The sequence below is a fragment of the Charadrius vociferus genome, unplaced genomic scaffold, assembly GCF_000708025.1.
Source record: "Charadrius vociferus isolate BGI_N301 unplaced genomic scaffold, ASM70802v2 scaffold13, whole genome shotgun sequence".
Lineage (NCBI taxonomy): Eukaryota > Metazoa > Chordata > Aves > Charadriiformes > Charadriidae > Charadrius > Charadrius vociferus.
In genome coordinates, this window is record NW_009647763.1 from 4,520,898 (window position 1) to 4,526,618 (window position 5,721).

Here is a 5,721-nt window from a genome sequence, read left to right on the forward strand (position 1 = left end):
GAAAAGGGAAAACCTAACCCCCATTTTTAAAAAGGGCAAAAAAGAAGACCCAGGGAACTAGAGGCTGGTCAGTCTCACCTCTGTGCCTGGCAAGATCATGGAGCAGATCCTCCTGGAAACTCTGCTAAGGCACATGGAAAATAAGGAAGTGACCAGGGTCAGCCAACATGGCTTCACTAAGGGCAAATTATGCCTGAACAAATTAGGTGGCCTTCTATGATGGAGTTACAGCGTTGGTGGATCGGTGGAGAGCAATAGATGTCATCTACCTGGACTTGTGCAAAGCACCTGACACCGTTCCGCATGACATCCTTGCCTCTAAATCGGAGAGTCATGGATTTGACGGATGGACCACTCGGTGAGTAAGGAACTGGCTGAATGGTTGCATTCAAAGCGTTATGGTCAACGGCTCGATGTCCAAGAGGTGAGCAGTGACAAGTCATGTTCCTCAGGGGTCAGTACGGGGACTGCTGCTGTTTAACATCTTTGTTGGTGACACCAATGTTGGGATGGAGTGCACCCTCAGCAAACTTGCCGTCGACACCAAGCTCTGCAGAGCAGTCGACACACTGGAGGGAAGGGATGACATCCAGAGGGACCTGGACAGGCTAGAGAGATGAGCCGTATGAACCTCATGAAGTTCAACAAGGCCACGTGCAAGGTCCTGTACCCGGGTTGCAGCAATCCCAAGCACAAATACAGGCTGGGCAGAGAATGAATTGAGAGCAGCCCTGAGGAGAAGGACCTGGGGGTGCTGGTTTATGAAAAGCTCAACATGACCTAGCAATGTGCACTCGCAGCCCAGAAAGCTAACCCTATCCTGGGCTGCATCAAAAGAAGTGTGGCCAGCAGGTCGAGGCAGGTGATTCTCCCCCTCTACGCCGCTCTCGTGCGACTTATTGTGTCAAGCTCTGGGGCCCCCAACATAAGAAGGACATAGACCTGTTGGAGCAGGTCCAGAGGAGGGCCACGAAGATGATAAGAGGGCTGGAGCACCTCTCCTATGAAGACAGGCTGAGAGTTGGGGTTGTTCAGTCTGGAGAAGAGAAGGCTCTGGGGAGACCTTATAGCAGCCTTCCAGTATCTGAAGGGGGCCTACAAGAAAGCTGGAGAGGGGCTTTTTACAAGGGCATGTAGCAATAGGACAAGGAGTAATGGCACCAAACTGGAAGATTTAGATTAGATATTAGGAAAAAAATTTTCACTCTGGGGGTGGTGAGACACTGGAACAGGTTGCCCAGGGAAGCTGTGGAGGCCCCATCCCTGGGAGTGTTCAAGGCCAGGCTGGATGGGGCTTTGAGTAACCTGGTCTAGTGGGAGGTGTCCCTGCCCATGGCAGATGGGTTGGAACTAGATGATCTTTAAGGTCCCTTCAAACCTGACCCATCCTATGATATTCCAGAAGTTGTATCTGAAGTGCACACATATGCACAATTATTGCATGTATACAGTTACTGCTAAAAAGAGATCATTTAAATTAAGAATTGCATTCATGACATTCATCAGAGCTGTAAAATTGGTCTTGTCTATGTTATATATGGCACTGTACTAACCTCACGTTTCAAGTAATTAAGCACTTTTTTCAGTCTAGCATAGATGTACCAAAAAGAATTTTTAAAGAAGAGAAAAAAAATAAGAAAACAAATTTATAGATACAAAGGCAAGGTCATAAAGTAGTTTACAACACTATTCAGCTAGCACACTTATCAGGAACACTGTCCATGAGATTTGGTGAGTCAGTACCAGAACTTTTCAGCATTACAACTAACCGAAGATTTAAAAAGAAAGGCTGCTACCAGTTTTTTTCATCATAGCATGATGAGGATATGAGAAATGTCACCTAGACTTTATAGATTTATGGTGCTTCTCAATTTCACTCCAAAGAAAGTTTATATAAAGAAAAAAACAGAAAAACTTTCAGAACACAATGGTTTGAAGAAGAATTTCTGTGCTTATCCCATAAGCAAACCTGATCGTCTCAAGAATCAGCGCTATTATTTCCATACACGCTGGGGTCTTCCTAACAAACATTCACATTCAACAGTTGACCTTTTATATTAGCAGCATGTCTATTACAATGTAAGCCTTTACTAATCCTACAGGGGAAAAAAAAAAAATGGTTTACTGAGAAAACAGAAAGTCTCTGAAACATCAGTTAGAGCAGCATGAGTTAAGCATTAAACAGAATTGTTTGAACTGCGTAAGTACCATGACTTTACAAGTAGATGTTAAAATACAGACAACTATAGATACAGTGGCTTTGCACAAAATTCATAAGCAATTTCTGTCCTTCTTCACTGCATATAAAATTAACAATTTGAGACAGGGACTCTTCTGTGCCTTGGCCTATAACCTTCTCTCATGTGAGTCCCATTTACCGTCACTTTCAAGACTGGACAAACCAAAGGCTTCTCCTCTTAAAAACATCCTAACTGCCTTTGGAATGCTAGACGGGGAGAGATGAAAATCTAAACTAACTACAAAAGGAATAAAGTCAGTCATTATTCAAATACCTCTCTCTCAATACAATGCATCCTATGAGAATACTTTACCTTTAAATCACTGAGAGTCAACACTTCCTTTATGTTGTACTTATATTCCATACACGAGACAAAAAAAATACTTTAACTTTTTAACTTTTAACTAATTTAGACACACACACCCCTTCTTCTGCCATTACAGCAGTCCCACAGTTCTGCTCCTTTTCACATGTTTAAACCAAGCTTTTTGCCTTCTTTTTCCTCACCATGAAACACAAGGGTAAGGGTTACTACCTCTATTGTAAAGCATGCATAAAAGCTAAGGACAAAAAGCATTACAGAAGGGCTAGGTGTTACTTGCATGATCTTACAACTAGTCTGAATTCAGTTTGGGCTCCCCATATAAAGAGAACTTGGCCTTCCAGATGAAACTCATCCAAACTAAATTTTTAACTGCAGATTTTTTACAATCAAACTTTATGCATCTTTTCTTTCAGGGCAAGACAAAGGCTAATCGTAGAAGTACACTGGATTCTGAAAAAAGATTTATTTTTGCTGGTAAATTATTTCTAGCGCTACTAGCACACTAAACATCAACAAACAGCAGTTACCCACTTTTACTCTCACTTAAAGGGTAGCTGAAAATGCTCTGGATTTTTCCTTTAACAAAGGGAGATACTACTTGAACTCATCCTCTCATATCGTTTTGAGTCTAAGCCCAGTGATGTAAAACATTTCTTAAGTACAGATACCTAATGAGACAAAAATATATTAGGCCTGTAACACAGGAAGGAAGGAGCCACAAGTATTTTATTTGATTTTTCTTTGAAAGCATAGCTCTTCTTGAATGCAAAACCAGCAACAAGTTATGTCTCCACATTATAGAAATAAATTTAGGTATTAATTTTTAAAAAATAAACTTATTAACAGCAGCTCCCATATTTTAGTGTCAATATTTAACTCATCATGTTTAACTCCTAATTGTTTCCATTAGCTTACATAAAGTGTAAGTGTTAAGCCACAGGTGGACAACCAGAAAAATATTTGGTTGTTCTCATGCATCTTTCATTGAGGTGTCTCTCTCTCGTTGACAGAAAGAAGTCATGCACAGTCAAGTGTACCAATACTGCAGCAAGCTCTTCAGCATCTTATGTTTATTCAAAACCCTGCTCTTCAAGGCTCCAGAGCAGAGTATTTGAAGGTGAGGATAAAAGGAGACTGGGAGGGGAAGGAAAGCAGAGAAGGAAAATTCAGGTGAGTACACACTATTTCTACATTATTACCTTCAAAAAACCAAACCAAAACAAAAAAGGACTCACAGCCTGCATTTTAAAGATTCTGACTGCCCAGACATCTTATGGAAAGAAACATAAACTACAGAGTCTTTGAAAAGTCAGGCTACCAGATTTCAGGATTTTTCAGCCTAACCAGATTTCCTCCCTGTCAAACTTGCATGAGGTCAAAAGAAACTGCAGTTTCTCTCCCTTTATAGTCTAAGAAGGAAAAACTATACACCAGCATCCATGAAGACAGCAAGATACTATAAAAAATACGAGACCACGAACTTGCATTTAGTTCTGAAGGATCAAACCACAACTGGTTCTGCAAAAGCTGATGGCAGATGATACCACCAGCTATCAAATGGTGACTGTGGGAGTAACCTTCAAGGTTACTGCTGAAAACTCTACTACAAAATTGGCACATTCTGTAAAATAGCCACTATATTACAGGCGAAATACTACAGAACTAGAAGCTGGCAAGATCAAACATTTTTGTGTTTATTTAGTCCAACTTACAAAGTAACATAAATTATTAAGTAATCCTATCCAAAAGGAAAGAAAATGATTTAACAAAATTAACTACTCAATTCCTAAAAGGCTGAAATGCACACAAGAAAAGATAACTGGTTTGGAGGTAAAAGGATTTTTTTTTTTTCCCATTAAAAAAGGGCCAATTCCATAGGGAGAAAATGTAATTTTGACCTGAATAAGTACTGGTTTTCCTCTTCTTTCACTCATCTCTTCCAATTATCTTTGCTTTATTCACCTTCCATTGTGGTATAAGTCATTGAGGTTAACATCTTTCTTTCATATTACGTAACAATACAAAATTAATTTGGAGGACATGATTCTAAACAAACACCAATAAGCTAACAACTGGTTGTGACAATGTTCTTCACCACTAGAAAAATTAAGGAAGAGTGGAAAGGCAAAAAAACGTTAGGAGATGCTTGATTTTTGTTCTGTTTGTTTTTAAATAGTTTTCTCTCCCCAATCTTTGTCCTTAGGTAATTCTAGAAGCTCTTCCCCTGCTCAGGGACAGATGCATAGCCTGGGCAAGACAGTCGTGCTAATCAGAAATGTAAAGAGATCTGTAAACCCCGCCATAGCTGCACAGAAACAAATATGTAGCAAAGGCAGAATACCAGGCACTGTAATAATAACTGCCAGCCCCTTAATACATACATTGTAATGTTAGTTATATGCACTTATATATTGTTAAGCAAATAAAACTGACAGAAAAAGTATTTATTGGCATATTGAGAGAAGTGAAGCTTGTATTAGTGACTGTTCAGCAGACAGTCATGTGAATATTGACTAAATTTACCTGGATGCAATACTCCGATAAATTTACAACCATCTCCTCCACCAAATTACACTCTCAGAGATATGAAAATAATAAATAGTAGTAGCTGATTGGCATTTCTGATGTGCTGAATGACCCTCCTGGGTTTTTGTAATAAGGGAGAAGGGAATATATGTATGCTGTATGCATTTTTGAAAGTGCAAGATCTTTTTTCATGTATAGCTGTCTTATATGACAAATAAGGGAAATATTTGTATTATTTCTAGAACTATTATATATACTCCACTGTCAATGCTTGATGCTACACCAACAGATTAAATAGGAGTTAAATTAAAAAATACAGTTAAGAAGAACAAGCAAGAAACAAATTTTAAAATGTCTTCAGGAAAAATATTTTCATGAAAAACACCAAGGGTCCTTAAGCAAACTGTTAGAAGCTATTAATTGTGAGTTGCCAAATTTATACACATTATCCAAAAGGTGGAGGCCTGACGACATGAAATACAGTAAATGGTTAAAAACCCTGCCCATGGAGGAAGTGAGGTAAACAGTTATGCTGTTCACAGGGAAAAGAACTTAGAAAAGATAAAAGCACTGCAGAACACACTCAAACCCAAAACTAAGGATATTTGAGCTAAACAGAACCTACCAAAAC